The sequence below is a fragment of the Glossina fuscipes genome, unplaced genomic scaffold (assembly GCF_014805625.2).
Source record: "Glossina fuscipes isolate IAEA_lab_2018 unplaced genomic scaffold, Yale_Gfus_2 197, whole genome shotgun sequence".
NCBI classification, from domain to species: Eukaryota; Metazoa; Arthropoda; class Insecta; order Diptera; family Glossinidae; genus Glossina; species Glossina fuscipes.
This window is the reverse complement of record NW_023998540.1, coordinates 336,964-350,457: the sequence shown is the minus strand read 5'-3', so window position 1 is coordinate 350,457 and position 13,494 is coordinate 336,964. Positions and strand designations below refer to the sequence as shown.

At 33.8% G+C, this 13,494-nt stretch overlaps 1 non-coding gene across 1 annotated transcript in view; it reads left to right on the top strand.

Moving 5' to 3' along the window:
• Window positions 1-13,454: 13,454 nt before the first annotated feature.
• LOC119641963 overlaps window positions 13,455-13,494 on the top strand; it is a 112-nt gene continuing 72 nt past the window's right edge. The window contains exon 1 of the small nucleolar RNA XR_005247916.1: window positions 13,455-13,494. This exon is cut by the window's right edge and continues 72 nt beyond it. This is a non-coding gene — a small nucleolar RNA (small nucleolar RNA U3).

Below are 13,494 nucleotides of genomic sequence, written 5' to 3'. Positions count from 1 at the left end.
TATAGTCAGTCAATTAAAGATGAAAATGTTTAAAAGTTTTGATATTTTGTTTTCCATTGCACCGCGGATGGATCAAGTCCACTTTTAAATTTACAATCGTAACCGTTGCCCTGTAACAGAGAGAGAGAAAACAAAATGTCGTTTCTTTGTATAGTGTTTCGATATTGCGAAGCGAAAATCACAAACTCTTCCCCATCCATATTACTATCGTAGTACGAGTGAAATCACGAAACCGAATATGAACAAACATAAAAATGCCTCGTCACGTCACGTCGTTATTCAGAATACCGCTATTATATCAGAATAATTGAGAAAGCGCGTCCATCACAATCTTCAGAAGTACGTGTAACTTCGAAAACAATCTAGGAAATCTGATCATCAAATTATTCAGTTATCTAATGCACGCTACTTTTCCGAATCATTTCCCATCATATTGATTGGCTTTCATAAGGAGAATGGGGCATTCTTTGGCGGTGGTTATCGCAGAATAACACATTTATGGGTTTTCTTTTTTCAATCAAAACGCTGTTGCGTATACAAAATTGAGTAACTTATATCGACCGCATCTCCGCAGCCACAATGTCTTTGAATGTTTTATACAAAGCAAAAAGTAAAAGCGTTAATTAAATTTCATCACTCAAACCAATGCACTCGGCCAATGCATTCATTTCACCGCAAATATCAATGTTGAACATCCTACGGGGGGGAGAGGGAGGGTGTTTGTGTTGTGTGCTTCTGTTCAGGTTAGCATGAATGTTTATGTGGATTGCAAGGAAGCAAGCAACCTAACCGTACCTGAGCCCAGTTGATTCTTTCTTTCCACTATTTAATCATCAATATTGATTCTGTTGTGATGGTAGCTGCTTTCATTCATTTCATACAATTTTCATTTTCATCTTCCTGCTCAATGCACGATTGATTGTAAATAATAATTGCCATTCCGCACTTAATAGCTTTCCTTTACAATTTGTTGTTTCGTTTCGTTTAAGTTTCTTCTTCTTCTTCTTCTTCTTCTTTTTGTTGTTGCTATTGCTTTTTTTGTTTTTTACATTTTGCTTGTTCTCTTTCCTCTTCTCTTTTTTTACATTTTTATTAAGCAATCTTTTCCTGTCGGTTGACTTTTGATTCTCGAGTGGGAACCGTTTGCTTTGATTATTACGTAAACTCAACTTGATTTTCTATTTTGCATTTAATACAGTTTTAATTGATCTATTACCTTAGGTAGATACGTACTGATGTCACATCAACGTCATAATCACGTAACTTGCATATATATATATATATATATATGTGTTCACGTGTATGCGCGTATGTAAATATACAAAAGTTAATTGCTCCGTTACATACAGTGTTAACGTAATATATATTAATTTACATTTACTTTGACTAAAAATATTTAATGATCTTCCTACCCTCTTCCCTCTTTCCTCTTCCCTTCTTCTTTCTCGTATCCCATGGGATTAGATAAGTTCATAATTTCATTTTAAAAATGCATACACACACAATTTTTAAACAAGTTTTCTTTGATTTTAAGTAGAATTGTTTTTATGCACTCGTTCCGTTATCCGGTATCCGTTTTTGAGATTTCAAAACACATCTCAAAGGTCCGAGAGAGAATTTGAGATTCCAGTTAGTTTCATTTTCAATCTATGCGAAACTCAGGAAAACTCATTCAAGCTTAAAGAGGTGCTTCAAGTTAGTCAAACCGATTAAATTTTACTCTTTGCTTTATACATTTAAAGCATATACCAGTATATATATATATACATATAGATACATATATATATATTATATATGAATACATATGTCATTCATACATGCAAGGAAATTAATTGTAATTAATTCATTGAAAAAATGGTTTAATTTACAAAAAGCACTTATAAGTTTAATATTAACACAAAACTCTCGGATTTCGTTAAATGTCACGCAAAATATTAAAATTTTTTTTTTTGTTGTTTTCTTGTAAACTTCCACAAGTCAGGTTTATTCTTTTTGTCCACATGTTTGCATCAAAGCTGAAGAAACTTTCAACGATATTTCGAAGGTTATGATGAGACGATGAGACCGCGTCCATCCTTTTGTTTTGCTTAAAAGTTGAAACTTGACAGCAACTATTCACTAAAAACATGCATATAATAAGCATTACTTCAATTTTATATTTAAGATTACAATAACAACTTTCAATAGATTTCCGTCCTTCGCAGAATTAACTGATGCCAAAGAGAGAGCTTAAGGCAAAACTCAAAATGGGCGCAGAGACAAAAGGAAGACCTTGACGAATGTTAGAGTAAAGTAGAGTCGTCGAGTTATCTTCATTTTCTTAAAACGATTGACTGACGAACAAGTCCTCCCGAAATATTTGTTAGCGAACAAAAATTTGCACAAACTTGGCGGGAAATGAAGGCCGTTGAGACGTCAGCTATCTAAAATTTTGGATGATGATCTACAAGCAGGGATATTTTGACTGCCTCGCTTAAGCATTTTGGCTTCAAAATTTCATGTTGTTTGACAACATTTCGTTGTCTTTAATATATTCTGCTGCCCTTAGCAACTCGCCTCATTTGGTTTAGGAATGTGCCTCCCAGTCGGTCGGTGAGGATTCTGTCCCATCCCTCCATATCCTTCACTATTCCTATTTAGCCTATGTGTCCACTTTCTTTTAACCTAGTGGCAATAATGGGAAATTTATTATCACTTCATCTAAAAGCGTTGCTAATGGCTCTCTGTCGGCCTGGGCACAGAGTTGGACTAGTAGCTCTTCTTTTGTTCTTAAGGCTATATGATGTAATTTCCCATTCAAGTCAATGACGGATCGACTCTCAATTTATTTAAAGTTTTTGACTAACGTAATGGTTGCATGGTTGCTTGCAATTTACATATCGCCGCGAAAGCGAAATAGAAAGAGAGAAAGCAAAAGTGAAGCAGACAAACAGATGGACTGGAAGGACGGAGAGAGAGAATGAAACGGAGATAAATGTTTCCGAAATATGTTTCTTACCACTTACTCTACATTTTTTATGAATTTTCATTAAGAAGCTCCCCACACACACACACACACACACACACACACACACAAAATCGTAAGAGATATTAAAATATCGACTTAAACCGAATGAAATATCGCTGCTTGCTTTTCATTTAAGTAAAGTTTTTTTTGTATTTTAACAACGAGAAGAAGAATAAAAATACAATAACCGAACACAACTTTCATTTCGTTATAATCTAATAAATACAAACAATATGTTTTATAAAATGATATTATTGTTCGGGAGACAATTAAATTGTACATATATATGTGTATTTATAGAAAAATAAACGCACATCTGAACATTGAAAATCATGTGCACATATAAATGCTTATATGCAGCACCACACAGTACACGCAGATACCATTTATGCACGAGAACACAGAGATAACGACTCATACAAATTGGATTTTAATATTTATTGTGTTAAAAATGCTTTTGGGGAAAAACAAGAAATTAAAAAAAATATCCTGACAATGATGATGACGATGAACATGATCATGATGATGATGATGATGATGATGATGATGATGATGATGATGGGGATAGTAATGATGATATAAATGCATTCCCCAACAACTATAATAATATATATAGAACAATAGCATTGACCATTAAATGCTCACAAATGAACAATACAAGCAAATCCACTCAACACATAAATACAATAAATAAAACAACTTTATTACACGCACAATATCAAACCACATACACACATATGCACACAAATGGCCATATGTTCTCATACAAAAACTTTTGTGAGCTTTGTATGCATGTTTATGTATCTATGTGTATGTGTGTGTGTGTGTGTGTGTGTATGTGTGTGAGTAGGTGTATGGATGTGTATATTTATGTGCACATATTTATAGATACATGCAAATGCGAAATGCTAACAAGCATAACAAATGCATGCAAACAACTGTAAAGCAATTAACACCAAAAGAACAGGAGAACGAATACAAATTGCATTTCGATAAATAAACGTTTCATGATGAAGAAGCAAACGAGAAAGATAAAAAGAGAGCGAGAAATAAAGAGAGAGAGAGATAGAAAGAATCAAAAGAGTGAGAGGGATATGAGGTACCACCATAGAGTGAGCCTTAAATACATATATCAATGAAAACACCTAGAAGTACATATGTAATTTATTTATTTGAAGGGTCAACAAATGATCATTATCATTGTCATATGTGCATCATCATTATTGTTAACGTAATGATGATGATCATCATCATCATCATCATCATCATCATCATCTTCAGCAGCATCAGCAGCAGCGGCCACAGCAACAATTGATTGTTTAAATGTGTTTACAGCTCAAAAGTGCTACACTTTTAATAAACAATTTGTGAATAATCTATAAAACGGAATATCAAAAACAATAAACCTTTACCTTCACCGTTACCTACATACATCCCTACATACATCTATAAGTAAGCCATTGCAGTCTATGTACCAAATTTCCCGTTGCGGTTTCATACCTACACATATATTGCTAGCATTTGCTGGCATTCTGTTCTGTGTTCTGAGAACAAAATTAATTATCAAACAAACGAGAAGAAAACGCAACCCAACCCCTTGCCACGCTATACACACACACAGAGAGGGGGTGCTTTTCATATTTAAATAAAATGTTTGTTTTTTTATTCTACTGGAAATAAATTTGTTTCTCTTTTACAACAATAACAATAAGGTACTCATTTTCTGACGTACACGTGCTCACCTGCCCGTTGCTCGCATTGTCGTAAATGGACTTTTAAGAGCACTTACTTCGTACTTCGTACACATGCCCTTTAAAAGGTTGCAAGCAAATATAATATATTAACATACCTTGTAAATTTATATACGCCTATGAGTATTTATGCATGTGGCTTGCTGAGTAGGTGGTGTTTGTGTAAATATAAAAAAAAAAAAAAACAAAATTTGTTATATATCCTATATATATATATATATATATCTATATATGTTTTATTATATACAATAAATTCAAGGGATTATATTATGGTTTTTTCGTTTTTTTATTAAATAAATTTGCATTTATCAATTACCATGGGATGGTGTAATGACAATTGCCAAACTCCCGAAAATAATAAAACAACTTTATTTAAAAAGCATTACAAGGCTGGCAATGAATAGTGCAGAAATTTCTCTGTAATGAATTACCACCTGAAGGTTTAGGAATTTGCCGGAAAGACACAAGAAAACCGAAAAGACAGAGAAGGTCACCAAATGGTTTTACTGGTCCTTGGTCCTTGATAGCGTATTGTTGTCGTATGTATATCCAATTTGTCTTCTAAAGACGTTGTAGTACACTCTGCAGTTCCTCTCCGGTCCGGTTAGGTTTATCTTGTTTATAAATAACTTACGAAATATCATAAAACGCTCTCGGATTTTAATATATGGTGATGACGTTCAACTGTTGATAGTCAAGCCCAGGTCTATCTTCAAGAGCACCTCAACAGATGGTGCTGTACTAATTTAATGCCCCTAAATATTAACAAATGTAAGTGCGTAGTTTCTTACCAGACCAATGCGTTCAACACATCATCTAAAAGTCAACCTCAATTACTGATCTCGGTGTGACCATGTGGCAGAGTTACAGTGCACAGGGTAAAAAGCGCAGTGCTAATGAGCTTCGCGGCACTTAGATTACTCGGATGCTCTGTATATCGCTAGTGAAACCTATTCCGGGCTATTGCTCGATTAGCTGGGATCAACAATCCGATCTTTACCCCACAAAGATTGACGGTTTCTATTATTTTACTTGCGGTGTTTGCCCAGAAATCCGAATGTCCGCCTTCAAGCATATAGCCATAACGCTTAGCGCTTGGAAACAAACGGGTCATGCTACGAGTTATGAGTTTTGGCTCATAAACAAGCCCCTGAAAGGCGTATCGGATTTCAAACAGAGCCAGTGTGTAGGCATTTTCATAATGCTTAATACCTACTATATAAATTACTACAGAACAAATTATAGTAACAACTATCTTATCCGACTATTGTGAAAGTAATGAAACACGACCCGTAACTTGGACGAGGATTATTAAACATCGTCACTAAGAAAGAACAAACGACCGAATTTGGTCGAAGCGACTTTAATCGCTGAGCTATAAAGAGACAGCAAGGCTTTGATGTCTGCTTTAATGGCTAGTCAAACAGTTCCTTCAGTCTCCGCTTCCGGAATTTTATGGGAGTAACTTTTTAATGAATGTATTTTTATGAATTTCTATCGTATTTCATGGGTTTTTTTTTAATGTACGTGGGTGTGTCTCGTAAATTGGGAATTGAAGGTTTTTGCTAATATTTTAAAAGAGGGCACGTGGCCTATACGAAACTGAGAGGTGGGGTATTGAAAAAATCAGGTATTTTCGATGCATTTAGCAGAAGCAAATTCGAAGAAAATCGAATATTTTCGAATAAAATTTCCACAGAGATTACTGGGAAGGGGGCTAAAGTTCTTTCTGATTGTTTATTCATTCTGATGTGATACCCATTAGATCAAATTCTTCATCGTGTGCGATCGGTAATTGAAAACTACATGATATCAGATGGACTTAACCTCACCATTGACCAAATGTTCGGTGACACGAGGAAACCCAAACAAATTTATTCGTGTAACGGCCAAGCCTCGAGCGTACCTATGAGCGTATAAGCATATATATGAATTGCTAGATATTCGAAATTGTTCTGAAAGTTCGATTGGCGATAGGTTTTTAATGAATTTATTCTTATTCCTTTTTCAATACAAATACAATTCTTTGCATTGCTACGAATGAGTTTTATGCAAATTTGCAAACGCTCTAGAAGTCATGCGGCAAAAAAAAAAAAAAACACGGCGGAATTTGTGATTTCCGTTGCGAAATCGTCCTTCCTTTTACATCACCTACACACATGCAGCGAGATGTATGTGTGTGTGTGTAATGCATATGTATATGGTCCATTTATTCTCATACGCAAATATACTAATTTGCATGCATTCAAAATTTTCTAATCAATGAAATTTTTAGTTGTTATTTATAAACATGACTTCCGTTGTGTTACGTCAGGAAGCAACAGTAGACGTGTGAGCTGGCCGCATACACGGCAATCGTACTTTCATGCGCACACAAATAAAAACAAATATATTTACCGTGTTACAGTGTACAATTTTCAATTCCATATGATGCAAACAATTGAACGAACATACAGTTGAAACCGCATATAAACGCTCGAGAGAGTGTTACAAATTTTTATTGGTTAGCAATTTGTAATCGAATTGTTTGCTTCTTATTTGCGACACTGGCATTCTATTATTGCAGTTAGCGCGGTTCAATTGGATATTTGTAATTATGAAGTTCCGCGTCATTAAGCGGAGACTATGTATGTATGTATTCTCGGCTAGATAGCGGGAGCGTTCTCATATATATATATATATATATATTTTTTTTCAAAATTTACTTCAATTTTAGATATTTGTTCGCGGGTTTAGATATGTGCATTTGCGGTTAATAAGTTCTAAATTTATTGCATTATTGTTCCAAAAATTCAAAAGTACGTTCAATGCGGTTTAATTAGAAAAATTTACATTTATTTTCAAGTACGTTGCAAAATTATATTGAACGTAAGTGGATATACAAATGTTTGGGCTTGCGTAGAGAGGGAGAGGGGGAGGGGGAGGGGGAGGGATTATCAATTCAAACTTTGCATACAAATTTCAAATTACAGTGAAAAAATGTGCAAGTTCAGGTTTCATTTCAATAAGAGAAAACAGATTTAATTGCGGCTTATTAAGACCACCTATGCTTATTTCCTTGTAAATACATTCGATGCTTTGAATACATAGATACAAGATATTCCTCTTACCTAAAACAATACTCGCGGAAATGACTGGAAACCACAAACTTTGCTAAACATTCTTCCCTAGAATATGAACGTGCAGAAAAAATCGTGTTAAACTGAAATTGTATATGAATTGTGAAATCTTTGAAATTTAAGTTTTATGAAACTAACATCATTTCGAATTTGAATGAAATAATTATTTTAACCGTAAAAAGTTCAATAAAATGTCGCAAAAAATAATAATTTTATATTGGGTCGTCCGTCGCGTTCACGAAAATTTTATCGTTTAAAAGCAGAATGGGAAACGCATTCGTAATCACGAAGAATTTCTGAATAAATTTAAATACGCCCTTTCATATGTCCATGGTTGTCGCTATTGAAAACAAGTTCGTAATAAAGAAAGAGTCAAGTTATTCGTAGAAGATTCTCGGCCGTCCGATATTCTGAAAACCAACGAAACAAGTTTGAAAAAAGCTGTTATCCCACAAAAACCTGAAGCAAATTCCGGATTTTTTTCTTTCTCGGTCAATGTGTCTGTTTAATGTCTTTCCAGTATTTTTTTAGTTTAGCCTACTAATGTATCGCAATTTTCCATAAATTTTAGTAAAAGTTTGGTACTGACATTATATAGCTTAGTAACGTTGTTATACAAGGATTGGATTGGACTTTATTTATACCCGCCAGTCTATATAAAGTTCTTTTATAAAAAAGTAGTTTACCAAAAAATAATTTGATTTACATTAAGAACCTGGAAATTTTTGATGGAATGTGACCATTTCTTGAATGCTATCTCATATAAAAGTTCTGTCAAAAAGTAAACCTTCAAGTGGCAAACAATGCACGCAGAATAGTCATTTGATATCTAAATTTACTGCCCTCACCTTGATCCATATAACTCTTTTCTGGATAAACATTCCCATACAGGGACCTTTATGATATTTCTTTGAAAAAAGTTGTATTAAGAATCGGACGAATGTAGGGCATCCAATAAAGAACCTTGCTAATCGCTTAACGAACGCATGGGTTAATTTTCCACCAAATTCCTTACCTTAGTACATATGAAATTGAGCACAATATCAGATTTTAGGTGGCAAAGAAATCGATCTAAAGCTGCGCATAGGCTTGCTACCTGACATTTCTCTCGTTAAATAAAAAAAAATAGAAAGCAAAAAAATGCTGAGTTCATTTAGTCAAGTCCATCTTTCAATCCCTTTTAATAGAGTGCAATGAAAAGATCTGTAGATTAACGAAATGCATAGCTTGTGTGCTTGTATATGTTTTGTTTATAAATCACAGCAGTAAAGAGAGAAAAAAAAAAAAACAGAAGATTTATATATACGGGCGATGAAAATCCCATGAAAAATCTGGCATTATTAAGTACGTATTAATGAACGTTTATTTACATATATTTTATGTAATCGTAAATAATTTACAGCATTAACAATAATACAATATCATGCGGAAATTATATGCTTGTATTTGGGTTGGGCAATTGTTTGTTTGCCTGCTTGTTTGTTGTTCGCTTGTTTGTTTGTTTTACAGAAAAGTGAAACAAACGAGAAGGAATACGAGAAATACAAACTCGATGTTTAAGCAAATAATTATTTATAAATGCTGCGTCCTAGAAACGAACATGAGAAACAGAGTACGCTGAACGAACTGCGGAACGCATACAGCCAAACGAACATTCATTTGCATTTGCCAAACAAGAATGACACTGTCCTTTCGTTCTTGTTTTTATTTTTTTTTTTTTTTAAGGCTGGATGATGAGTGGATTATTTAACATGACATATAACAATTACTGCTTACCAATACATGCACATATTCGCATTGAAATTAAACATTCGTTAAACGTTTTTCATTCAATTTGTATACGCGTACTTTAACCTTTTTAACTTCACGTCGACAATGACTGGTGCAGTTTTTTTTTTTTTTTTGACATCCATAACAAAACAATAATGTATTTTAAGTTTAAAGCAATAAAGTTTCAATTTTTCATTAAAATGCAAGACAGCTCGTAATACTAGGCAGTTAACAACAAGGCTTGATGATGAGTCTTATGATGATAACGGCATTCGCAATATATAAGGCATCTAATGGCCAATAACGTACGACATGATCTCTAAAGCTAGCCAGGTAATGAATTTCACGTTACATGCGATTTTTGTCCTCGTAATATTTCATATCCAAACCAAACCAAATCATTAACAAATCATTTCGAACAATTTTTTGTTATTTGTTTCGTTTTCATTTTGCCTATGAGAAATGACATATAGATGGCGCACTTTTCCTCAATTGTGTGGTATGGATAGAGTCATAACAAGATCACCCTTAAACGCCACACAACATTCCATAGGAGTAGTAGTCGAAAAAACGGTCCAAAAGAATCGATTTTCAATGCAAGTCGCTCTAAAATCAAAACATTTATCCGATTTGATTGAAATATTTCGAATTTTAAATTGAGTATAAAAATCCATAGACAAACAGATAGATGGACAGATGGCACTTATCTGAGTTAAAAAAATATTTGAGATAATGTTTCGATATGAGTTAGTGTAATAAAACATGGGCACGACTTCAAGTCGTTGTCAGTATCGGTTACATCCGCACGCAGTAATTTAAATACTTGAGTACACCTTGTGTAGGGCATAAGAACAGGATCGATAAACAGTGTTACCAAGTTATACGATTACGATAAGTAAACACGAAACACTGTGTTGTCATCAAGAAACCGAAGACAGCAAACAACTTGATCGTTAAATGTTGAAACGACAGATAGCGCACCCCTGCAATTAAATAATCGTGTTTTTCTCTCACTTCATATGTTAGGGTGTTCAGGAAGTCATTTCGTATTTTCCCAGCCAAGTTAACATCATATGTAAGCCGTATTTTTGTTATACATTCTAACACGTTTGTTGTTGAAAGGATTTGATTAATTCGGTGGATACATTTTGATGCCTTATCAGCTATGGCCAGTCAAAGACAACATAATCCGGCTGTTTTACTTTCGATAACACAAAACTTGTATTCCAGCAAGAAGAAAATTACTGAATGTGTATGAACAGAATGACAGAAGACTATTGCAGAACCCGGGTTTAGAAAATTCCGTTCCGGCAATTGTAGTTCGTAAGATCGCTGAGAGACTACATTTTTCGAATTCGACCGTTCATAATGATATAAAAAAATCGTCTTTCATTTTGAGCAAAAAAAAAAAAAACGAAATGACTTTCCGAACAACCTAATAAAAATTCGTATAAAAATTCTGAGAAAAGTGATGCATAATTACAGTTTCCCACTTGTTTGTACGTTTTGCCAAAGTGGGGACTTTCGCAAAACATATGATTTCTGTAATTTTATAACGAAAATAAATAAAAGAAAGTAGCAACTCCATGGTCGTGGGTTCAAATCTCAAGTGCGGTAGAGTTTTTAATAAATGCAGAAGCCTTAGATGCTAGTGCTTTAAGACTTTAGTCTTAGAATTTATTTCTCTGACTAAATTTATAATAATTATAATAATAATAATAATAATAAGTAAAAGAAAATTCTGCTTTTCTTAAAAAAAGAAACAAAATTCACTAAATCATTTAACAAAATAAATAATTATTTATTCTTTCTTTTTTTCATTTAAATATTTTTTTGAAGGTCAAGTTTTTGTTTGCTTTCTTTGTTTATTTCAAAAAATTTCGGTTTTTTCTACACTTTTTCTTCTAAAATAACCAGTGCCATTTGCTTCATTATCCGCATAACTTTTCTTTATACATAAAACAAAAATATGATATCATCGTCTCCATATTCTCCATAAGTTATCGTCGTTTTCTCCATAAATTATACAGAACTGAGGTAATTCAAGTCTACATACATATTGTATACGTACTGCGTATTTTATATAGAATTCCAGCAAAAACAACGCCAGACACTGGCAAATCTCATTAAATTTTCAAAAAGAGGAATTACAATCTTAGTTCAAAAACATACGGCTTGTAAAGGCCAACTTTCAGTAGTGTTTTTGCCGCGCTCTTTATGAAATTGAAGGGGCATGTTTAACTTCACTCCACAATCCCAAACAAAAACCCATATTTCTCGTTTAACGATTGGCACTACCATTTTTATCCGTGAAACACAAACTTGGTATCACTTACACGGCTATATAGCATGCAGTTCTATATAAAAGATGGCCTAAAAGATTTGAATTTGGCGTCTTTTATGTCGGAAAGTATTGGCAACTCGAGAAAAAAAAAACAATTTGACGACTGACCGTTCAGTGTTAGTAAAAATAGAGCATTATACGGGAGAGCAGCGCGTTTTCATCCAACGACCAATATTTCAAAAATTATGAAAGTTTGGCGACCACATCTCGCAAATTTCGTATAAAATATGGCCACCTTGATGGGTTCGCTAATCGTCAAAATTGGCCGTTTTGAGATGTAAAACAATCCACGTGTAATTGCCGAAATGCATTCACAACGTGTCACTGTTTCGTGCAGATTTTTGATTGAAGTTATCGTAGCACCAGACTTCTTCGAAGCAACGACTGTTACTGGTGCTTAGTTATTAGTGTCAGTTATTTCTGCCTAAATTGGATGATATTGATGTGAGTAACCAGACAATGCTTTACATCCCGTCAAACAATTCAACTAATGCTCGTTTTAGTGATCATAGCTGGCCCCTAAATCGTGTCATTTGACGTCAAATGCCCCAAGGAAATTTAGCCTCGTTTATGCAGAAGTCAGCGGAACTGCGGGGGCCATTTGCCCGATGTGCTATACCACACATAACCCTGTCCTATATACACTATGATTCAAATTAAATTAGAAAAATTTAAAAAGAACAATTTTGGGGCACCCTATAGAATTGCACTTGTTCTACTTCTAATTCTATTTAGGGCGGCAATAAGCACTTTTAACATTAAATATAAATAGAACGCAGGCCCCAAATGAAATATGAGGTACACGAAATAGATATTGTTCCTATAGATATCAAAAAAATAAAATCAACATAAGTTTGCCTTGGGAACACAGGTTTACATCTCCATCGTCATATCATTAAAAAAAAATTTATATCTCATTCCTGATCAGAACCTTTGCTGTTTCAGATGCGGGAATATCCAACAAAATAATGTAAATATACATAAACAAATGTGCATACATACGCGTATGGTACAAATCATAATCAATGAATATCTGGTGCAAATAGCTGGAATATAAATTCGCCAACTACTAGACTTCATACAATAGAAGAGAATAAGTTCAAGTAATTTTTTCTGGCTATTTTGACTTGCTTTTCTTAATCATTATAATTTTGTATATGGATTGATTTATTTTGTTTCTTTTTTCTCAGTTTAATAAATCATATGCAGTGAGAGTAGTAGGCAAATTAAAATAAAAATTTCTTTATACATTGCCGTTGTTATCGCTTTTTCTCTGCACAACTAACAACTTTTCTCTCACTTGATACAATAGATGAATGAGTCATAATGTTTACGTTTTGTTATTTGCTCTTAAGCAGAACGATTTTATTATTATATTGTTAACGTAAGTTTTACATGAAAGAATTCTCATTTGGTTTATAAGGTATACAGTATAAGAGCTGCTGCTTGTGCCTAGAAAAGTTAAGACTATACTTCACAGGATCATTTCTGTAGTCAGTCTTC